We start from the raw sequence: 25,573 nt of genomic DNA, 5'->3' as shown, positions 1-25,573 counted from the left end.
CGAGCCCACTGTAGTCTCGCTGTGCGCTCGCTATTGTACTCGCAGGCGTTTAGGCGGTGTACACGAAACAACGACGCGGTGGCCTTCAGATGTGTCAAGTCTCTAACACCGCAGGCTCTGTGCGTGTGTGCGGTGCAAGGTGTGTACTCATGCGGTGTGTTGTAATTTGCGTGTCGGTTATATCTCTGTTAACATTGGCAACGTTGGCCACCGACGTTCAGCCAACGTTGGCCACCGACGTTCAACCGACGTTCAAACGACGTTGGCCACCGACGTTCAAACGACGTTGGCCTCCGACGTTCAACCGACGTTGGCCACAAACGTTCAACCGACGTTGGCCACCGACGTTCAACCAACGTTGACCCCCAACGTTCAACCAACATTGCCCACCAACGTTCAACCAACATTGGCCAACAATGTTGAACGTTGGCCACCAACGTTCAACCAACGTTGGCCACCGACGTTCAACCAACGTTGTCCACCGACGTTCAACCAACGTTGGCCACCAAAGTTCAACCAACGTTGGCCACCGACGTTTCGTGTTTATATTTCAGCAATGTGGCCTCACCGGTTTGACAGATGGCTTGTTAATTTACGAGAGGCGCTTTATTGAAGCGTCGTCCTGGCTGCTGCCGATGTCCTTTTGCTGCCGAAGACGACGATTGATCGTCCTGCCGCTGCTGTTGACTATATTCTTTGCTGCTACTGCTGCTGTTGAAGACGATGATGATGATGGTGATACTGCTGGCGTTGCTAACTGCTGCAGCTGATGATGATAATCGGCAAAGCGATGTCTTTACTGATGATGATGCTTGCTTGCAATGATTGTTCTTAAGCAACCGTCTCGCGAATTCACAACCCGTCCAAAATACACACGCTACATACACATAGTCTATATACACAACACACACAATGGTATACAGTCTATATGTATAGTCAACGTCACACACACACACACGGCAAGATTAGAAAACAGCGCTTACCTGCAGTGTTTAACCTTGAACAGGGACGAGCTATCCGTGTGTGTAAGACCGCTGGATTACAAACACACACAGCGCAGCGCGCACTACAGCTGATCTTGTATTGTCCAGACGCGGACGTTTGCGCGAGCGAGCCGTATCTCACCCGATGTAATCCGCCGGCGAAAACAAAACACAAAGACGTCCGCCACGTCTGCGAGAGCCGATCTCACAGAGGGCTGGGTGGGTGGGTGGGAGCTGAAGCTAAGCGAGCGAGCCGCACGGAGAGAGGGAGATTTGTCGCAGGCACAAGCCGCACGACTCGTCCCGTTCGAGCGCTCTGACGGAGACTCAGATGAGAGCCACGCGAATTGGAGCCGCACGGAGAGGAGGAGGAAACGTGCCAAGTGGGAACCGCCCCACCGAGCCCCTGCAATTCCCTCCCCCCACCACCAATCAGCATGGCCCGACCCACCAGACCCACCCACTCACCCATCAGACCCACCCACTCACCACCAGAGCCACCCACTCACCATCAGACCCACCCACTCACCATCAGACCCACCCACTCACCATCAGAGCCACCCACTCACCATCAGACCCACCCACTCACCATCAGACCCACCCACTCACCATCAGACCCACCCACTCACCATCAGACCCACCCACTCACCACCAGAGCCACCCACTCACCATCAGACCCACCCACTCACCATCAGACCCACCCACTCACCATCAGACCCACCCACTCACCACCAGAGCCACCCACTCACCATCAGACCCACTCACTCACCATCAGACCCACCCACTCGCCATCAGAGCCACCCACTCACCATCAGACCCATCCACTCACCATCAGACCCACCCACTCACCATCAGAGCCACCCACTCACCATCAGACCCACCCACTCACCACCAGACCCACCCACTCACCATCAGAGCCACCCACTCACCATCAGACCCACCCACTCACCATCAGACCCACCCACTCACCATCAGACCCACTCACTCACCATCAGACCCACCCACTCACCACTAGACCCACCCACTCACCATCAGACCCACCCACTCACAATCAGAGCCACCCACTCACCATCAGACCCACCCACTCGCCATCAGACCCACCCACTCACCATCAGACCCACCCACTCACCACCAGACCCACCCACTCACCATCAGACCCACCCACTCACCATCAGACCCACCCACTCACCATCAGACCCACCCACTCACCACCAGAGCCACTCACCATCAGACCCACCCACTCACCATCAGACCCACCCACTCACCATCAGACCCATCCACTCACCATCAGACCCACACACTCACCATCAGAGCCACCCACTCACCACCAGACCCACTCACCATCAGACCCACCCACTCACAATCAGACCCACCCACTCACCATCAGACCCACCCACTCACCATCAGACCCACCCACTCACCATCAGAGCCACCCACTCACCATCAGACCCACCCACTCACCATCAGACCCACCCACTCACTATCAGAGCCACCCACTCACCATCAGAGCCACCCACTCACCATCAGACCCACCCACTCACAATCAGACCCACCCACTCACCATCAGACCCACCCACTCACCATCAGAGCCACCCACTCACCACCAGACCCACTCACCATCAGACCCACCCACTCACAATCAGACCCATCCACTCACCATCAGCCCCACCCACTCACCATCAGAGCCACCCACTCACCATCAGAGCCACCCACTCACCATCAGACCCACCCACTCACAATCAGACCCACCCACTCACCATCAGACCCACCCACTCACCACCAGATCCACCCACAAACCATCAGAGCCACCCACTCACCCACCAGAGCCACCCACTCACCATCAGCCCCACCCACTCACCCATCAGACCCACCCACTCACAATCAGACCCACCCACTCACCATCAGACCCACCCACTCACCACCAGACCCACCCACTCACCCATCAGACCCACTCACTCACCATCAGACCCACCCACTCACCATCAGAGCCACCCACTCACCATCAGACCCACCCACTCACCATCAGACCCACCCACTCACCCATCAGAGCCACCCACTCACCATCAGACCCACCCACTCACCCATCAAGGCCACCCACTCACCATCAGACCCACCCACTCACCATCAGAGCCACCCACTCACCGTCAGACCCACCCACTCACCGTCAGACCCACCCACTCACCACCAGACCCACCCACTCACCATCAGACCCCCGCACTCACCATCAGACCCACCCACTCACCATCAGACCCACCCACTCACCACCAGACCCACCTACTCACCACCAGACCCACCCACTCACCATCAGAGCCACCCACTCACCATCAGACCCACCCACTCACCACCAGAGCCACCCACTCACCATCAGCCCCACCCACTCACCATCAGACCCACTCACTCACCATCAGACCCACCCACTCACCCATCAGACCCACCCACTCACCATCAGACCCACCCACTCACCATCAGAGCCACCCACTCACCACCAGACCCACCCACTCACTATCAGAGCCACCCACTCACCATCAGACCCACCCACTCACCATCAGACCCACCCACTCACCATCAGACCCACCCACTCACCACCAGACCCACCCACTCACCATCAGACCCACCCACTCACCATCAGACCCACCCACTCACCACCAGACCCACCCACTCACCACCAGGGCCACCCACTCACCATCAGAGCCACAAACTCACCATTAGACCCACCCAGTCACCATCAGAGCCACCCACTCACCATCAGACCCACCCACTCACCATCAGACCCACCCACTCACCATCAGACCCACCCACTCACCATCAGACCCACCCACCATCAGACCCACCCACTCACCATCAGACCCACCCACTCACCATCAGACCCACCCACCATCAGACCCACCCACTCACCATCAGACCCACCCACTCACCATCAGACCCACCCACTCACCACCAGAGCCACCCACTCACCACCAGAGCCACCCACTCACCATCAGACCCACCCACCATCAGACCCACCCACTCACCATCAGACCCACCCACTCACCATCAGACCCACCCACTCACCATCACACCCACCCACTCACCCATCAGACCCACCCACTCACCATCAGAGCCACCCACCCACTCGGGCTGAACAATTTGGGGAAAATTTCTAACTGCGATTTTTCTGACATTGCGATTTGATTTGCAATTACACTTTTTTAAGTCAAGCTTCAGTTCAATATTCACTGTGTAATAGATTTAAAACATGTGATGGAGCATTATCACATCATGCAATCAAAATATGAATTGCTCTATACTAACACAAGGATGAGAACTTAAAATATACGAATTGCTTCCAACATGTATTTATTAAAAATGTTTAATTGAAATAGAACAATCAAACATAGAACAATTGTTAAGTTATAGAAATAAAGTTATAATAAAACAATTCCAATAAGAAAGTAATAGGACTTTTCAAATCGCAAAATAGCAGCCTTTGCAATTTGCTAATCGCATTGTTTCAAATTACGATTTTCATTTGAAATCGATTAATCGTTCAGCCCTACCACCCACCCACTGACCCACCCACCGACCCACCCACCAGATCCACCCACCCACCTACCCAGTGAGTTTAACACGTAGGCTTTCGCGACCAATATCATCTATAATGTATTTTTGGGACGCATTTATATTTACGCAATCTAACCCCCCCCCCACCCAAAAAAAAAACTACCGAGTTAGTGTTGCTCTCCTGCCCAGACTGGTGTTTAAAACGATGTGAATGATGTTCTCGCCAACAACCACGTTTGGCAATTGGTACAAGTGTATGCTTAATTATTTTAAAATATATAACCCACAACATCTAAATTGTACTTCCACCCCCACCCACCCCCTCCATATCCACGGGAAACAAATCAAATGTGTTATATTTTATTTTTACTTTTTAGTTTTGTTCAAGCCTGGCATTGCCAAAGTATGACTCAATTGCTCACTCCCGCTGTATTCATTCACACGTACAATAATAATACACACATACTTTGACCAGGGACTACTGATGTACACGTAGTGATGTTCGAGAAGGGAATAACACATTCCTGCGGAGGGAGCTGGTAGGAACGTTGGGTTGCTCGGTCAATGGCCAGGGTCAACGGCGGCGTGGTGTATTCCGCAAATATGGCCGACTGTGAGGGCGGGCACAAGCCGGCGTGAGTAGGTTAAACGTTGAGTTTTATAAGGACACCACGGGGTGACCAGCCCCTCCCCACCCAGCCCCACCCCTCCCCCCCCACCCAGCCCCACCCTTCCCACCCAGCCCCTCCCACCCTCCGCTCCCCACCCAGCACCTCCCCACCCTCCCCTCTCCACCCAGCCCCACCCCTCCCATTTTTGGATGCACGACGGACGGACACAATAATCCCCTGTGGGCTGGTGGAACCAGGAGGTTCCTACCAGTATTACAAAATAAAGCTAACATTTGGCACATACGAGGTGCGGTGAAGTGTAGTTGACCCGATGCTTGTTAACACAACATCATAAACTGTAAATTTTAGGGGGGAAAACCTTTTTGTTCTTGAATATAGACATGCAAAAGTTTATATATGTTTAAGAATACTCGATGTGTTCACATGGAGGTTTTGAAGGGCACTGAATCCAAAAGAAAATCCGATTAAAAAATCTAAAACCCAAAATGTTCACATTTGGGCCCCAAGTAATTTTTAGTACAATAAACTAAAACATTGTTCTTTTGGAACCACGGTCGATGAAAATGAGTATTTCGTGTTTTTTTTTTTAGCTGACGATTCCAAATATGACAGCTTTATAGGTACGGTACTCTTTGTGAAGTGTCACACTCAAGCCGACTGAAGTGGACAAAGGCTGCTTGCTTTCAGTTACTTAGCAAAAACACACACATACATTTTTATAAATTCCTCTTGATATGCAAATTATTTTGTCAAGACGCTTTTCGCTCCTCCATCCGAGCATAAATAGTCGCTCCAAGCCTGGAGCGTGCCATTCAGACTCTGTCTACTTGACAGACCTGTTCTCCACCTGAGGACGGCTGCTTGCGTTGTGGCCGAAACGTCGTGAGAATTATTTTATTATGTTTTATTTTTATTATTTTATTACTCCCCTTCTACGTGACTTTACCGAAAGAACCAAGAAGAACACACACATACATATACACAAATAGGGATCCATTCCCGATGTTCAGATTAAACTGAAAAAAATCCAAACATCAGGCCTGGATATGACATTTTAGAGGATCCATAATTCTTTTTTGCTTCTTATTGATCTGAAAATGTGAGGTAACGAGTAATGATTTCACTTCAAAGGTACATCTGTTGTGCATATCTGGCCAAAAGGTGCCTTCACATGATGTCATTTGTATAATATGCGACGTTACTCGCACTTACATTACTAAAATAAAAAAAATAGTGTTAAATTGCTGTTTTACTAATGGGATTTTACGTTCGAAATTTAAATGTAATGATGAATATTTGACATCATTCAGGTGATTTGGCTTAATAAATAAATACACAAATAAATAAATGAACGTTAGTCGTACAACTTTGATGAATGTAAATTTGAAAATAGAAAAGATAATCCGACACTGGGCCAAAAAAAATCCTCACAATAATTATAGAACAAATATAACTATCAAAAACTCTCAAATACACACAACATACAGCAACTCAAATATGCATTCGCTCTCAGGGTATTATACGCCAGTGGGTACGCTATCTGTTTAACATGTAACTGCAAAACAAGTGGAAAATCCGCTTCTGGCCTGCAGATGTAATCAGGGAAAAGGCGGCTGTTGATGGGTGGCACACGTGTGCTGGATGGAGGGAAGCAGGCTACCACAGGGCACGCTATTGGAGTGGCAACACAGAGGTCAATGACCCGAAGCCATGCGGTGGGCAAACTGTAAGAGCAGATGGAGATTGAAAAAGCCCTTAGGAATCTTGTTGGGCGATGTAGGTTGCAAATAGATGCCTAACGGCCAGATCGAGCTTCACAGTGAATTAAAGGTAACACAGCAGTACGGAATATTATAGAACACTCCTTCCCCTGATGCAGTTTGTTGAAGAGTGGAAATTCAACAAGCCTGTGTAGGGAAATGCAGAGCCAAAGCTTTTTAATAAACACGCATCGGTGAAGTTCGAAGGGAAGAGGCATTGGCACTAAGTAAAATACATGTATGTTGAACTTCTTTTGCACCGTACGTAGCCACCCGTGCTAATAGAGGCTGCACAACCCTCAATCAGTCCCTTCATTTGTGGTAACTGGAGATGTACAGAATCTACAGATCAATGATACTTGTAGGAACCGCCAGGTTACACCAGCCCACAGGGGATTATTGTGTCCGTCGTGCATCCAAAAATGGGAGGGGTGGGGCTGGGTGGAGAGAGGAGGGTGGGGAGGGGCTGGGTGGGGAGGGTGGGGCTGGGTGGGGAGGGTGGGGCTGGGTGGGGAGGGGAGGGTGGGGAGGGGCTGGGTGGGGAGGGGCTGGGTGGGGAGGGGAGGGTGGGGCTGGGTGGGGGGTGGGAGCGGTGGGGCTGGGTGGGGAGGGGCTGGTCACCCCGTGGTGCCCTTATAAAACTCAACGTTTAACCTACTCACGCCGGCTTGTGCCCGCCCTCACAGGCGGCCATATTTGCGGAATACACCACGCCGCCGTTGACCCTGGCCATTGACCGAGCAACCCAACGTTCCTACCAGCTCCCTCCGCAGCAATGTGTTTAAACGGTCCTCCCACTCATGTACCCATCGCTGATTGAGCCTTTGGCTTTTTCGACGATGTTTCTTTTAACTCTGCTGCTGGCATCGCACGTGGTGATTTGAGATCGCTATCAATTTATACATTGTGGCGGTTTCAATTTTGGCTCTAATATCTAACCAATTTTCGGTACATAAACATGATTCCACTTCTCCGGATCCCGGTATGTAGCCCGCAAAGTGTTTTCAATCTGCCGTGGTGCACCGCAGATGACGAGAGTACAGATACCGTCGTCGCGAACTGCCAATAATCCACGAATTACAGGGATTTGAAAGTTATAGGACCTCTGCTGGACAGTAAAGGCAGTCGCCGAGACACAAACGTCCGACTTATGAACAAAACCGCCATGAGAATGTCATTATTGTAAACCAGGGGTGGGGAATCTTTTTTCTGACAAGTGCCATTTGGATATTTACAACATCATTCGCGGGCCATACAAAATTATCAACTTAAAAATTTGTCTGTGATATTTGGTCAAACATTTAATTAACTCACCCCTAATTTGATGGCTGTAACTGCTTCTCTTTGGTGAGGCGTGGTGATGTTAGCTGGTATTGATGATGTTGCTACTCGCAACTGCTTTTCCAGGTTTGCTCCTAGATTTATTGAATTTCGAGTTCCGCCTGCGGTTGCCTTGGCAGGGCCAGACCCAAATGATTTCGCGGGCCTCATACGTCCCGCGGGCCGGACGTTCCCCACCCCTGGTTTAAACCATCCGACTTGCGAACGATCGACCGTGCTTATGAACCGAAGCATGGAACTATTTTGTTCGGCGGAGCGATCTTCTGCGAGGCGTGACGAGTCCCAGCATCCCACCAGATGCACACCCCCCCACCCCCCACTTTCGACAAGCACACCAGCATCATAACTCAAAGTAATTTACACTATGGGACATCTACTTTACCAGTGGCAAAATATAGTGATAGGTTTTTACCCTTTCAACTGGTACAAAAACTGACACCTTTATACAAGGCATCATGTTTGCAATAACCACAACACAAGCAGTAAAAAAAAAGAAACAACTCTGATAATGATAAGCAAACAGGATGCCTTGTATAAAGGTGTCAGTTTTTGTACCAGTTGAAAGGGTAAAACTCTATCACTAAACTCAAAGGAAGTGAACATAAAATTTAACACGTAGGCTTTCGCGACCAATATTATTCATAATAAAGGTTTTTGAAATGCTGTTGATTCTCTCTTCAACACACCGGGGGGGCTAAAGAAGTGAATTATTTTGTCCTTTGAAAAACGTGACACATTTTTTACTGTTTGGCCGTGTCGGGTGGTGGAGGGTTACGACACATTTATAAATAACGCGATTTGACCCAAAAACCTTTATTATGAAGATAAAATGTTACTTTATTTTATGTTAAATTCATTATAAAGTATATATTACGATATTAAATGCAAATGTACAATGTTTGTATTTATTCATGAGTTTAACAAAGTTTCCCGTGTTTGTACAATCGTTTTATAACACTGTATATACAACTGACTGTTGAATTCCGAGATACGAACAAATCGACTTACGAACGTAACCCGTTCACAAGTCGAGGACTGCCCGCATCCCTAATTGGATAGGAGGGGATTGCACTCCACAACATCATGCACTAATGCATGTCATTGGGTATGTTCTGGCGATGCGTGAAATGCATAATTTAATGTTTTAAGTGTTATGCGGGGAATTTGAGCATATTAAAAACTAAAGTGCTGTACAGTGCTATGAAGTACTGTAGTTATATTGAAGCTTTATTTTATTTGATCCAAAATGAATACTGCACACGGCACACTATTCCACTGGTATGTTTGAAGAGTATCCAACACTTAATTGATTAAACCGTTCATTCCCTGCGGTGGTGGAGGTGTTTCAGAGGTCAGAACGTTGAGCTGGTGTTGCTAAAAAAAATTATCTGGGTTTTAATCTGAACAGGGCGCCCCCACGCTATTGTGGGTGGATTCAATTGCTGGCGGTGTGGTGCGTTGTTGTTGTTGGGGGTGGGATTGGAGAGTCGATTATCGATTATCTGCCGCGCAATTATCCTGCTTCCAACATTATCCGGCGGTTCCAGGACAATCCGGCAAAGCTCCATCACAGCTGATGGGGGGAGTTGGATTCAGACTGAAAAACTACCTTTTACCCTAACTACACATATTTGTACCATCTTATTTGACAGGTACTATTCTACTTTACCGAGTGTTGACATCCCCAGCGTTTACCAGTGTTGCTTACTGTTATGCTTATTATTATCAGCTAACACCGGTCACAACCATGAGCCGATGTGCACCATTGTTCTCTCTTAGCCCCGTTCTCGAGGACCATCAGGCCATCCCCTGGCTACCACATTCAGATAAGCCCCCTCCCTCCCCCCTTAGCTTGTATTTAAGGGCTTGTTTCTTGGATTTTTCCTCACTTAATACAGTAAATCTAGCTGTGACGGTCCCACCTGATGACGGAGACTTGTGTTGCCTCCGAAACGCCGTGATTTATTATTTAATTTATATTATTATTTCTATTTTTTTCCTACGTGACATTACCGAAAAAACCTAAGAGTATGAATAACTACCTACAATTCTACACCCACCCCCCGCTATCATAACCCATTGCAGAGTCTTCGAGATTTGAATGGTAAGTACGGTAGAATAAATACAGTAACTTTTTTACAGGGGGATATTTATTTGTGTCTTTGTATGCCGATTTCAGATAGTAAACACATTTAAACCACTAAAAAATACATATACACAACACCTAAAAACAATGTTATGCAAGTGTTACACAAAAATACACAACACCGAAAAACAATGTTAGACGAGAATGTGCAAAAATAAGCTATTTTAAAGAATGATGCGGTGATTTTAATGATGCAGTGATTATAATTAGTAATTATACTCACTGCATCATTATTTAAAAGAGCATCATTCTCAACAGCTGGTAGAACTCCGCTTGTTTTGAATTGGCTGCTGAGATCCCAGAATATGCATCTCATTGGGGTGTAATACCAGTCGCCAATAGGTTGTAAATACCTTAAAACCTCAGAAAATGACTTACATTGCCAACATAAAAATTACTTTTAACTATTCTTTATCTTAAACATATATTCAGTATACTTGAAAAATTCAATGTTTTCTATTTGTTTTGTCATATGGGATGTTGCCCCAAGCACCATAGCAAACAAGCTACTACTCGTTGTCAAATGTAGTGAACTGGTGGAATGTATCTCATGCCTAAGGCCTGCACAACAAAAATCATGTTAAATATGGTTTTGCATTTGCTTTGCCTAGATTCTGAACACGATTGCTTTGACTCTCATGCGATGATACATTCTTGGCATACTATGTGGCCCAACTTGTTGTCATGAGAACTTCCCGTTATACCACCACCAGGTACTATTCTACTATTCTACTTTACCGAGTGTTGACATCCCCAGCGTACTGCTATTTTGTATTTGGATTGTCAGCTAACACCGGTTACAACCCCGAGTCGAGGTTCACCAATTGTTCCCTTTTAGCCCCCAACCCACCGTTCCATTCCCTGGCTACCACATTCAGATAAGCCCCTCCCCCCCCTCCCCCTTGACTTGTATTTAGGGGCTTGTCTCTTGGAATTTTCCTCACTTGATACAGTAAATTGAGCTGTGACGGTCCCACCTGATGACGGAGACTTGTGTTGCCTCCGAAACGTCGAGATTTATTCTATTTCTATTAATTTTATTATTTGTATTATTTATTTTATATTTTTGCCTACGTGACTTTACCGAAAAAACCTAGGCGTATACCACCACCACTCCGTGTGAGCCCAGGTGCTTTCTGACCACCCCTCTCTATAGTTTATTGGATGTGCTGGCTTTGCTGATAGATATAAAGCTGCTGTTTGGGTCGCCCTTCTGCCAAACTCGCTTTTGCTCAACTTATTTACAACATGCATACAGTACAACGTCACATATTTGACTGTCAAATATCCTCCCTTACCAAATAACCGCCCAGACCAAACTGCCAGGATCTGTGCACAGAGTAACTTTTGTTTTCCCGAGTTGTTCACATTTTTCTATGGGCCGATGCGGTGTGGTGTGTTAACCTCTGTAGCATTGCATCCCGATGTCATTAAAATCAAGCGTTATAAAATTAAGCACACACCTATTGATTAGGTTTTTTTGCTTAGCCTGACATTGAGAATCCTGATTTGTACGTAATATTCAGTAAATGCAACACTGTATAATGCTTGATTGTATTTTGTGTCGCGCTAATGAGGTCTTCCTTTAAATATTCATGTGTTATTTGAATTGCTATGGAAACAATACCAAACGTATCACAGCTTCTTCCCAAAACATTTGACTCTGGCTTGGGTTGCTTTTGTCTTTGTACTACGTGTTTCATGTGGAGCCCCTGCGTGTCAATCCACTGCTGGATGAGAGCTCCTACCAAGGAATTCCATCTCCAGACGCAAGCACGTCAGTTGTAGTCTTGGGTCTTTTCGGTAAAGTCACGTAGGTAAAAAAATAAAATTAATTAAAGTCAAATAAGAATAAAATAAAAATCATGACGTTTCGGAGGCAACACAAGCCTCCGTCTTCAGGTGGAACCGTTACAGCACGATAGCTGCATCAAGTGAATGAGGCTTATGTTGCCCCTGAAACGTCGTGATTTTTTAAATTCTACTTTTATTCATTTTAATTTTTTACCTACGTGACTTTACCTAAAAAACCCAAGAATATGAATCCTTGTAGTCACGAAAACTTCAAATCTAGAATAACGTCAGTTGTGTTAATGGAGGAGATTAGATTCCAGCTCAGACCCTGCCTGCTTGCCCATCGCCACATAAACAACCTCTTGTTGTAACAGCTCTCTCGCTGGTTTAGCAGTTTCACTGCTGGATTATTTTTTCCGCCTGAGACTTGTGTTGCGATCGAAACGTGTGTTGCGATCGAAACGTCGTGATTTTTTTTTTGCCTACGTGACTTTACCGAAAGAACCAAAGAGTATGGATTCCTGCAGCCACGAAAGCTTCAAATCAATATATGAAATACTTCTTTTAAATAATAAGCCCAAGCATCCGAGTTTGTATCCCTCCTTGGTCGTGAGACTCTGTGAAGCTTGCCAGAATAAATGGCATTTCCAGTGATGTGCAAAGATACAGAGACTGATAACGATTTTCATGATACTGTATCGACATACTAAGTGTAGTATCTGAGAATACGAATGGCCATTGAGTTCTTTCAACGAAATATTTAGCTTTGGCGCTTTTAGCCACAGGCATGTATGTTCAGTTGCACAATCTCGAGTCTGAAAAAACGTCCACAATGGAACGATTGAATTGGCTTTACGAGTTTTTGAATTGTCCACACGCCCTAAGTCTATGATTAAACCACACATAATCTACTCGTGAATGGTACAAATACAATGGGGTGACATTTGAATTCATGTATATTTAAAGCTCATGGGTATTGTAATTAAAATGAGTGGTAAGCCATCCGTGGTTGATGATAGGCTGGCCTAGCCACATGAATGTAGAATGTCCACCAATGGCTAAGGCATTGGTTCTTAACCTCGGATTGCAAGCGCCCCCTGGGGATGCGAGATGCCCTTTCTGCGGGTGCGAGACACGGCTAGAATTTTTTTAAAGGTAAATAATCGAAACACAAATTGAGCATGGGCACGTAACTACCTTGTTTCATCAACCCCTATGTATTTGTAGAGGAGTAAAATGGGGACGTGACGTCAGGTGTGCCGTTCAGTGCGATGACGTCACGTCTCCTAGGGTACTTAAGGGATACCCCGTGACGTAAGCGGGGTCACTGTGGGAACGGGTAGAGTAAACAGGGTGAAGAGGGAACCAGGGGTAGAGAGAGGAATCGAATAAGGAGTCTGGGGAGAAGCCGGTGGTAGCCGTAGAAGTGCTTCTCTCTCCGGTCGGTGGAGTCGGCAGAGTCCACGATCCGACACGAGAGAGAGAGACCGGAGCTAGCCGGCAGGGACCCGGACTCAGAGTAGGACCCCTAGCCCCTGGGAGTTGTGTACCCTGTGTAATATTGATAAGCTTTAATAAACCCTGGCGGAAGCCCTTAACTTACCTCCGTCTATGATTACGTCCGTCGGAACTACTCAACATATGTATTAACATTGTACAATGTTCTAACGGTTGAGAACCCAAGGAGTGCAAGGCTGCGGTAAAGGTTAATAACCACTGGGTTAAGGGATGTCAATGGAAATGAATAAATGAACAGCGGGATGCTTTGACCTCGTGTCATCTTAAGCAAGGCAAAAGTGGTTAAAGGTACAGCCCTGGAATTACTCGCTCCACCCCAATGCTGACATAAGGGCTTCAACTAGGGTCTAGATAATATTTGGCCTACTCTTCCATGCTGTTCGGATGTTAATGGGAGAAGTTGGAGGACCCAAATATTGTACAGTAACTGCACGTGGAACATGAAAGAGAATAATCGCATTATACTGGTAGGAACCTCCTGGTTACACCAGCCCACATGGAATTATTGTGTCCGTCCGTTCGTCGTGGATCCAAAAATGGGAGGGGTGGGGCTAGGTGGAGAGGGGAAGGTGGGGAGGGGCTGGGTGGGGAGGGTGGGGCTGGGTGGGGGTGGGAGGGGTGGGGCTGGGTGGGGAGGGGCTGGTCACCCCGTGGTGCCCTTATAAAACTCAACGTTTAACCTACTCACGCCAGCTTGTGCCCGCCCTCACAGTCGGCCATATTTGCGGAATACACCACGCCCCCGATGACCCTGGCCATTGACCGAGCAACCCAACGTTCCTACCAGCTCAATTCGCAGGAATGTGTTCAAGTTGTTTCAGTGAGAATAAAATCTCGCCGTGTAATTTTGATTGCGGTACTGTTTTAAAAAATTGCCTTTGATCGGATCACATGGTATGCACCGGATCTCACCGGATCACAAAAGCTAAGCGGGTTTGGGCCTGGAGAGTGTTTAGATGGGCGAACACGATAGTCAAAAGGCGATGCGGGCGGAAGCATATCTTGAGTAAATTTACTGATAACTTTAATGTACATTGTCTTATGGTTGTTATTGCTTGACTTGCATCCCACTGGGATTTTTGCACACATCGTTCAAATACGGTGCTTTTTCTGGAAGGCTTTGCTGTTTTTCCCTGGATTTTTCTGTTGCGTGTAGTCACTTTAAGATGTTTCTTGTTCATGTTTTTGTTTTGTTGCGGTTGCACCCGAGTCAAGAGCAGCATGGCTCACAGGGTTATACCTCATAAATGAAACTGAAAAAGTGAAAAACTGTAAACGAATACTTCCCTGGGTGTGAGTGGTTAATTGGTCAGGCTGGATATCTACTTATGTATTTATTTTGTTAGTGATTCGTTTCCCTTTCGTTTTTTTTGTATTGTTTGTTGTTGTAACCGTCTGACCCGCCCCGACTAGGCATCTGTGAAAAAAAGCTTCACGGCTCATCGGATTTCTCCAGGGTAATTAAACATTCTGATATATTTCGATTTAAAGCTTTCGTGACTGCAGGGATTCATCTTCTTGTTTTTTTCGGTAAAGTCACGTAGAAGGGAAGTAATCATTTTATTATGTTTTATTTTTATTATTTTATTACTTCCCTTCTACGTGACTTTACCGAAAAAACCAAGAAGATTCTGATATATGTTATTGTGTCCAATGGCAGCTGATTATGACCATAGGAATTCAGGTATCTATGGGGTTGCAGTTGATCCGCGTTTGACGGATGATCTTTTAACCAAGTCGGAAAAGAACAGAACCCGCATGTTAATCGAAGTGTTCTTTGGTTCTTTTCGGTTAAGTCACGTCTAAAAATAAAATAATAAATCAAAATAAAACAACACATTACGACGTTTCGATTGCAACACAAGCAATCATCATCAGGCATAAAAGAAAATAGCAACAAAAATCTAACTAGAAAACTATAGACCGACATACAAGCAGACAGACATCACAACGGCACACATAGAGAGGAGTATACAGGCACACGGAAATTAAATAACCTAGTAAAATATTACTAGGTTATTTAAAAAAAAGAAAATTTTACTAGGTTATTTAATTTTCGTGTGCCTGTATACTCCTCTCTATGTGTGCCGTCGTGATGTCTGTCTGCTTGTATGTCGGTCTATAGTTTTCTAGTTAGATTTTTGTTGCTATTTTCTTTTATGCCTGATGATGATTGCTTGTGTTGCAATCGAAACGTCGTAATGTGTTGTTTTATTTTGATTTATTATTTTATTTTTAGACGTGACTTAACCGAAAAGAACCAAAGAATAATTCCTGCAGTCACGAAAGCTCCCAAATTAAGATTAATCTAAGTGAGCGATGCGCCACCTGCCGTACAAACTGCGCTCTTGCAACTCTGTACCCTGACCGCCATCCATATAGTACACCATCGCATTATATACATGGAAGGGACAAAAAGGTCCAACCCATTTAGTTGCTTTTCTCACGATACCGCTGGCGAAATTGTCTCCACTAGATGGAGCTCTCGCTAGCGGGAGAGATTTTCGATATTTAATTTCAACGCTGTCAATGTGTGTCGGGAGGGGTGGGGGAGTATGTATTGTGTGGTTAAGCTGTTGGGAAGCTGGCTGGCTAATCAACAAATCAGGCGTACTTAAGATGATGTTTAAAAACAACAACACTCGTGCATAATTTAGGAAGATTAACAGCAAATGGGATGGGCTCCGCTGTTTCTAATCGCGTCACTTGGCTGAAAACTTTGTGAGAAGCCCGCATTTACTATTCTGAACAATGAAGAGTTACCGCTAGGGATCTGCGAATTCTTAAATAATTCATGAGTTCAGCAATGCTCCATTAAAGGAAACCAGGGATGAGTGGTTACATTTAAGCACGAGCCTATATGTCTTTGGGGGTGGGGGGGGGGTATAATTGTAATACAATTTTGGAATACATTTTTAGTAATTGTTTTGTCTTGAATGATCAAGCACCATATGAGCGCATCATTGTTTTGCACATTTTCTGCACCACTGCTGATTGTGCTACTTTAACAATAGATCATTAAACCGCCCATCCCTTTTGTTAACAATAGATACACTTTAACAACAGATCATTAAATCCAAGGCCGTAGCCATGGAGTCAACATTGGGGAGGACCAAATCTTCCAGGGGGTCTGGGGGTCCCCCCCCCAGAAAAAAAGAATCGAAATTTGAAAACGAATTTCCTGCCTAAAATATGAACAAATTCACTAACACATGGGATTGACTTTTTATTTATTTTTAACAATAATGTCTACTAGTGTATTGTATTACATTGCTCAGTTTTTTTTTTACCTTTTCTCGTTTTATTGTATGTAATGGCAGAGATTAGGGATTTATAAAGTACAACCATAACCACAATCATATAAACAGAAATCTATTTTATAGCAATATATTGGGGGGTGATATTTTGAGCATATTTGAATATTGCGGAGGGGGGGATGTCCCCCCCCCCCCCAATTTCTATTATAATTACGGCCTTTATTAAATCCCCCCCACCCATTTTGGGGCGCCGTGGTGGCGAGATGTTAACTCCCTCGCCTCGTATGCAGGAGGCCGTGGGTTCGACCCAACCTGTATATATAGAGTTTGCATGTCCTCCCCGTGAAATTTTCTCCGAGTCCTCCGTTTCTTTTGCCTCTACATTTAGAAACATGCTTTCAGAGTATTTGGTTGCTAAGAAATTAGGGATTTCGATCGGATCATTGGGGGGGGGGGCACGTGCCAACCCATCCCACTGGCTCCGCCAGTGCCACTGCGTGATGTCGCCACACCGTCATCATCACTTTTTGTTATTTGTACGGCGCCTCGAGGCGTCGGGAACAAATGGGCGTTTGTTTGAGATACCAACAAGAGAAGCACTTCGCAAGGAAGTGATTGCTGTCGGCCAAATACGAACGATGCGATATCTCGGCAAAAAAAAAATACACGGACGAACGAGAAATAACGCGATTGAAAGACCGTGCGTGAAGAGAAATCCTGGTCCCACAGCTTTTATTATGTGCTCTAGGGCGGTGTTTTTCAAACTTGTTTGGTGACAAAACGCATTCACTTCTCTCTCTAAATTAAACTATTCAACTATTTTGTTTTAAATTTCGATTTAAAGCTTTCGTGACTGCAGGGATTCATCTTCTTGGTTCTTTCGGTAAAGTCACGTAGAAGGGAAGTAATAAAATAATAAAAATAAAACATAATAAAACAATTCTCACGACGTTTCGGCCACAACGCAAGCAGCCATCCTCAGGCGAAGAATGAAACACCCCAAGCTTGGAGCGTATATTTAAGCTGGGTTAGAGGGGGGGGAGGTGGGAAGAAGAGCGCCTAAACAAAATAATTTGCATATCAAGAGGAATTCAGCATATGGAAAATGCGTAGGAGGTGGGCGGGGGGGGTTCCAAATCAATACTATGCCCGTGCATTATGCAGGATTAGCAGCATCAAAGGGGGGGGGGAAGGGGGGGAGCATTAACAAAGGAAAGGAATGTTAATAGTATGTAGCTGTAGTTACTAAACAACCACGTAAAAAACTACAGTATAAACTGCATGACAAACTAAAGTATAAACTACATAGCATCATCAGTAAACTTACTATACTCTACAATAAGCTGAGTTACTAACAGTAAGTAATACATGAAAAATTCTACGTTGTAAAAAATTATATAATATGCTTCCATCTAAACTTTATTCTCTTACATCACACGCGTCTATACCGTACTATATACTTCCATAGGCAAAACCAACATTAAATTACATACTGTATTGCTATAAACCACCCTATACCTTATACATTTTTAATATAACACTATGTATTATTCTACCCACCCTAATGTGTATCAAAATGGTTTATTACGTCCTTCCAGTGATTGCTAAGCCAGAATCCATCTTCTCGGTTAAAATTGTCTCTGTGTTTGTAAATGTGGATCGCCTCATGTACGAATCTCTCATGATAGCCAGATGGCTTGCAGAGAACCTCTGTCTTGGAGAAGTCAATGTCATGTGAGCCCACTGAGTTGTAACAGTGATCTGCCACGGCTGAGGTGTTTGTCCTACAGTGTTTCAGGTCAGCTTTATGTTCACGGATGTGGTCCGAGACATGTCGTTTGGTTTCCCCAATGTAACTGCTACCACAGAGGCAACTTAGTTTGTAGACACCAGGGTACTGTATGTCTGGAACCACATCTTTTACAGACGGTACCAGATCACGGATTTTATGTACTGTGTTGAATCGGACCTGGATCTTGTGTTTAATCAGGATTTTGGAGATCTTTTTTGTGACCCCAGCAATGTAGGGTAAGGTGATGGTCTTGAAAGGCTCCTCAACAGGATCCTTCTTGGTGGTTGGAGTGATGGCTTTGCGGATTGTGTAGTCGGAGTAACCATTAGCCTTAAGAGCTTGGCGTACGTGTTTGAGTTCACTGGAAATGTGTTCATGGTCGGAGATGCATTGGGCTCTATGATATAGAGTCTTGATGAGGGAATTCTTCTGTCTACAGGAAAGCCACCCACACGGATGCTTATCTAAAACCGGATTCCCACCACCATCCATCCCAGAAGAATTCCCTCATCAAGACTCTATATCATAGAGCCCAATGCATCTCCGACCATGAACACATTTCCAGTGAACTCAAACACGTACGCCAAGCTCTTAAGGCTAATGGTTACTCCGACTACACAATCCGCAAAGCCATCACTCCAACCACCAAGAAGGATCCTGTTGAGGAGCCTTTCAAGACCATCACCTTACCCTACATTGCTGGGGTCACAAAAAAGATCTCCAAAATCCTGATTAAACACAAGATCCAGGTCCGATTCAACACAGTACATAAAATCCGTGATCTGGTACCGTCTGTAAAAGATGTGGTTCCAGACATACAGTACCCTGGTGTCTACAAACTAAGTTGCCTCTGTGGTAGCAGTTACATTGGGGAAACCAAACGACATGTCTCGGACCGCATCCGTGAACATAAAGCTGACCTGAAACACTGTAGGACAAACACCTCAGCCGTGGCAGATCACTGTTACAACTCAGTGGGCTCACATGACATTGACTTCTCCAAGACAGAGGTTCTCTGCAAGCCATCTGGCTATCATGAGAGATTCGTACATGAGGCGATCCACATTTACAAACACAGAGACAATTTTAACCGAGAAGATGGATTCTGGCTTAGCAATCACTGGAAGGACGTAATAAACCATTTTGATACACATTAGGGTGGGTAGAATAATACATAGTGTTATATTAAAAATGTATAAGGTATAGGGTGGTTTATAGCAATACAGTATGTAATTTAATGTTGGTTTTGCCTATGGAAGTATATAGTACGGTATAGACGCGTGTGATGTAAGAGAATAAAGTTTAGATGGAAGCATATTATATAATTTTTTACAACGTAGAATTTTTCATGTATTACTTACTGTTAGTAACTCAGCTTATTGTAGAGTATAGTAAGTTTACTGATGATGCTATGTAGTTTATACTTTAGTTTGTCATGCAGTTTATACTGTAGTTTTTTACGTGGTTGTTTAGTAACTACAGCTACATACTATTAACATTCCTTTCCTTTGTTAATGCTCCCCCCCTTCCCCCCCCCCCTTTGATGCTGCTAATCCTGCATAATGCACGGGCATAGTATTGATTTGGAACCCCCCCCGCCCACCTCCTACGCATTTTCCATATGCTGAATTCCTCTTGATATGCAAATTATTTTGTTTAGGCGCTCTTCTTCCCACCTCCCCCCCCTCTAACCCAGCTTAAATATACGCTCCAAGCTTGGGGTGTTTCATTCTTCGCCTGAGGATGGCTGCTTGCGTTGTGGCCGAAACGTCGTGAGAATTGTTTTATTATGTTTTATTTTTATTATTTTATTACTTCCCTTCTACGTGACTTTACCGAAAGAACCAAGAAGATATTTTGTTTTAACCAGGTAAGGCCCACTGAGCTACGTAGCTCTTTTCACAAGACACCTGGCCACAAATGATAACTCAACTAAGTGGCTTATCACGTGGACATTTATAGCAGCCAAATACTATTAAGGCATGTTTATAAATGTGGAGGAAAAAACCGGAGGATACCAGTAATACAATATGACTCATTACCGGAACCTAAACAAAAATAAACAAAGCTATAAGGTTTTTTTTTTAGGGGGGGACATTTAGGGCTTGGGAGTAGGGTCGTTTAATCAGGGTGGTTTACCTACACTTAATTTCTCACTTAAATATCATGAGTAAAATATGGATTCACGTCCGAACCACCTGGTTCCACCAGCCCAAAGGGGATTATTGTGTCCGTCCGTCGTGCATCCAAAAATGGGAGGGGTCGGGCTGGGTGGAGAGGGGAGGGTGGGGAGGGGCTGGGTGGGGAGGGGGGGGGTGGGGAGGGGCTGGGTGGGGAGGGTGGGGCTGGGTGGGGGGTGCGAGGTGTGGGGCTGGGTGGGGAGGGGCTGATCACCCCGTGGTGCCCTTATAAAACTCAACGTTTCACATACTCACGCCGGCTTGTGCACGCCCTCACAGTCGGCCATATTTGCAGAATACACCACGCCGCCGTTGACCCTGGCCATTGACCGAGCAACCCAACGTTCCTACCAGCTCCCTGCACACGAATGTGTTTAATTCCGTATCAACCTGCATGTGCATCAAAGCCCCGCGGACAGCCTGGAGGATCGTCGCTTGCCACTCACCGGTCGTGCGTGCACCGCCACACTTCTCTACAACAGTGGCTCTCCTTCACCTGGAGGGCACGCAGCCCCCTAGGGGTGCGAGATGCCCTTTCTGGGGGGTGCGAAACGTGGCCAGATTTTAGTTAGAAGGCAAATCATCGAAACACAAATTGAGCGCAGGCACGTTAGGGGCCGTCCATAAATGACGTCACGCACCTAAGGGGGGGGGGTCAGACGTTTGTGACGATGTGTGACGAGGGGGGGCGGGGTTTGAGAAATGTGACGTCACATCAAAATGCGCAACTTGAAATAAATATAGACAACACGTTCTACTTTATTAAATAGACTTTTTGATAAATGTTTTCTCCTACAACATCAGAGTGCAGCGCCACATTAAATACGCACTACAATGACAATATTTTAAAGCGATTTGAAGCATGTTTTTTTTTTGGGGGGGGGCAGAGCTTTGTGACGTCATACTTGAGGGGGGGGGTCTGACTTTTTATGACGCCGTGTGACGAGGGGGGGGGGAGGTTAAAAACCGTCCTAAATCGCGTGACGTAATTTATGGACGGCCCCTAAGTACAACTACTTTGTTTCATTCAACCCCTGTGTTTATTAACATTGTACATTTTTGTAACGATTGAGCACCAAAGGGGTGCAAGGCTGCAGTAAAGGCTAAGAACCACCGCTCCAGAGGCAAGGCTTAGTGGGTCTCATGGAATTTTATACTGGACCAGACCACCAATAGATTAATGTGTCCGTCCGTCCGTCCGACTGTCCGTCTGTCCGACAAGATGGCCGCCCGCTCCCCCTGCGATCCGTGAACTAAATGAACTAAACAAGATGGCCGTCGCATCCGGCGCAGCCAATGACATCGCCTGTTGCAATCCTTGCTCTGTGGGCGCGCGAGTCAGTGGGGAGGGGGGTGTGGACGTCATCGCTCACCCCCCATGCACAAATCATTTTCTTTTTAACTCCTCTATACCCGGTCGATATCCCTGTACCGGTATTAGTATTATTCCTACCAGCCCACCCCGCAGGGTCCTGTTTAAATTGACAAACTTGGTATGCTATGGCGTGGCCAGCAGATGGTAGCACAACAAGCTGGGCTGTGGATCTTTGAATTGATATACATGACTGTATGGGAGGTTGTTCTTCACTTGCTTGTGGGAGATCAACAGCGGTGATGCTATGAAAACATTGGCGCACATCGGGGGAATGTGGAATGCACCTCTATACATTAATAATAAACCCGTGGGCTGGAATAGCCTTTTAATGAAATGTGCTAATATAGATTGTGTCCCACATTTCAATCATAAAGGGAGAATATTGGTCTTCAGTAAAAAAAGTGTCACGTTGACAAAAGACAAATAGTTCACTGCTTTAGCCCACCGGTGTGTTGAAGCGTGAAACCACAACATTAACGATTGCTCGATGATGCTGGATGCAATTACCAGCGAAACGTCACAGTACTCAAAATTGGTAAATGTTGTGGTTTCACGCTTCAACACACCGGTGGGCTAAAGCAGTGAACTATTTGTCTTTTGTCAACGTGACACTTTTTTACTGATTGGCCGTGTTGGGTGGTGGAGGGTTACGACACATTTATAAATAACGTGATCTGAACCCAAAAACGTTGATTATGAATAACATTGGTCGCGAAAGCCTACGTGTTAAACTGGTCCTCAGTAAGTAACGTAGAGGCGGATGCTTCTACATTCATAAAATAAAAAGCTGATCTCGTCAAGGAGCATGAGCCATCATCACGTGAACTGCGGTCATCCTCGCAGCAGCGGCGGCGGCTTGTGGCTGCAGCCATCGAACAAAGTCGGTCACCACATCGCGCGCTTTCAGATGCGCTTCCGCGGCCGTCTGGAACGCTCTTCCTTCCAATATTAGAAAGCCACTGCGGCTATGCACTTTGAAGTCATCTAGATTGAACCGCTTTTCGTGTTTAGTTTGTGGTCCTTCCCCCGCACCTCCGATTAGCACGGTTTGCTACGTACGGTGCAAAAGAAGTTCAACGTACAAACATAGAGAGTGACGTAATGTTCTAATTACCATTCAAATACCACCTCCAGTGTGGCTGCTACTACCTGGATTTTTTTCATGGTTAAGGGACGTCACGTGGCAAATTCATCCTATTATCTTGGGTGTTGTGAACCCCGTAGCGGAGGTAATAACTCTTATCTAAGATTCCCCCCCCCCCCGCTCCACAGATAAGTAGCAGAATAGCCTCACGAGTAATAGGATTTGCCATATGGGTGCTCATATTGCCGCAGATTAGAGTTATCTTGGAAGGTCTAAGGGAAGTCTGTCATTGTGCCAGTCTTAAGAAACCAGCCGATTCATGCTTTTATGTATGCGGTGGGGATTTCAACTTTTTTTTTACAATTAAAACGATCCGGACAATCTTCTTGGTTCTTTCGGTAAAGTCACGTAGAAGGGAAATAATAAAATAATAAAAATACAACACATAACAATAACATTCTCACGACGTTTCGGCCACAACGCAAGCAGCCGTCCTGCGTTGTGGCCGAAACGTCGTGAGAATTGTATTTTATTATGTTTCATTTTTATTATTTTATTATTTCTCTTCTACGTGACTTTACCGAAAGAACCAAGAAGATGAATCCCTGCAGTCACGAAAGCTTTAAATCGAAAAGATCCGGACAATATTTCATAGAATACGGGGGGGGGGGGGGCACATATCGCTCCTGGGAGCTCACGTAAAATTGGATCCCGTTCAGTCCCCATGAACGCAGTTACACAGGTGGTAAGACCTGCAGGAACATGTAAGTCTTACCTGCAAGCTCGCAGAAGGTTCAGATGGCAGGCGTGGTGAGAAACGTGCATGAAGCGGGCGTTAGGCGGTGATAATTTGGCGCGGTGGAAGAATGCGGATCCGGGATATGAATATGAATTGATTATATCGTCCGTCCGTCCGATGTCCGATTAGGTGTAGCAACATCGCCCCCTACTGCAAACACTTGGCAGGACCCTACAAAAACCTTTAGACTCAGTGAGGCTTTCCTGGCTAAACAAGTGTAACATTCCCTTATAATTCCCTGAGAGAGTTTTTTAATTCGCTGAGATAGTTTTTAATTAAAACATTTAAATTAAAAATTAACTCACAGCGGCCTAAAGCCTACAGCTAGGCCTAAAGCCTAGAACTAGGCCTCAAACTGTCCCTTCGTATCGTACCCCCGCGTGTGTGAAAGGGAGTTAATGTTTAACAATGTTACATTCCCTGATGTTTTTAAATAGAAACATTTACATTTAAAGCTTTTACATTAATCATTAAAACATTTAAATTAAAAATTAACTCACAGCGGCCTAAAGCCTACAGCTAGGCCTAAAGCCTAGAACTAGGCCTCAAACTCTCCCTTCGTATCGTACCCCCGCGTGTGTGAAAGGGAGTTAATGTTTAACAATGTTACATTCCCTGATGTTTTTAAATAGAAACATTTACATTTAAAGCTTTTACATTATTAATTAAAACATTTAAATAAAAACAATAACTCACAGCGGCCTAAAGCCTACAGCTAGGCCTAAAGCCTAGAACTAGGCCTCAAACTCTCCCTTCGTATCGTCCGATTAGGTGGAGCAACATCGCGCCCTACTGCAAACATTTGGCAGGACCCTACAAAATCCTTAACACTCTCTGAGGCTTTCCTGGCTAAACAAGTGTCATAATACATTATGTTTATATTCTTTGGTTATTCGTTCCTACCAGCCCACCCCGCAGGGACCTGTTTAAAAATAACAAATATATTTTAATTAAATTTTTACATGTTATGTTTCGGCTTTGGTCTAATTGTCAAAGGTCAACTGACGTTGTCTGTAAATGACCACGGTCCCTTACGTTATGGCAAGCTTCGGGGCCACTTCCTGGAGTCGTGGAGTTCTGCCATTACCAGTCCGGTACATTTAATAAAAGCGTGTTTTTAAAAAAGTTTTTTTAAAAATTACTTATTATTTGTTTTTCGACAGAAAGACTGGTCGCTGTCAAGCTGAAACGGGCAGGCCGAGTCGTGAGCCCAATGAATGGGAGACGGAACAAAACACCAACGAACGAGTGGGGACTGCAGGAAGGTAGAAGGAGCGGAGGAAGACGGCGGTGAGGCAAAATAGAAGATGTCAAAGTGTTCTTCCGGACAGGAGCAACCAAGTCCACGTAATCGAAGAACATTTTGGGGAGG

At 45.6% G+C, this 25,573-nt stretch overlaps 1 protein-coding gene across 5 annotated transcripts in view; it reads right to left on the bottom strand.

Annotated features, from left to right (window-relative positions):
- Window positions 1-24,449, bottom strand: part of LOC144734428 (ras-related protein Rap-2b-like) — an 81,411-nt gene extending 56,962 nt beyond the window's left edge. For 2 of the 5 annotated variants that reach the window (XM_078616612.1, XM_078616616.1), the window contains exon 1: window positions 984-1,362. The gene's annotated coding sequence lies outside the window, so the exon portion shown is untranslated. Of the gene's footprint in view, window positions 1-568; window positions 927-983; window positions 1,363-24,177 lie in introns of those variants that run through there. The other 3 variants (XM_078616615.1, XM_078616613.1, XM_078616614.1) reach the window with 3 other exon arrangements.
- Between the last annotated feature and the right edge of the window lie 1,124 nt (window positions 24,450-25,573).

The sequence above is a fragment of the Lampetra planeri genome, chromosome 51 (assembly GCF_965212315.1).
Source record: "Lampetra planeri chromosome 51, kcLamPlan1.2.h2, whole genome shotgun sequence".
NCBI lineage: Eukaryota > Metazoa > Chordata > Hyperoartia > Petromyzontiformes > Petromyzontidae > Lampetra > Lampetra planeri.
This window is presented reverse-complemented; position numbering and strand designations above follow the sequence as displayed.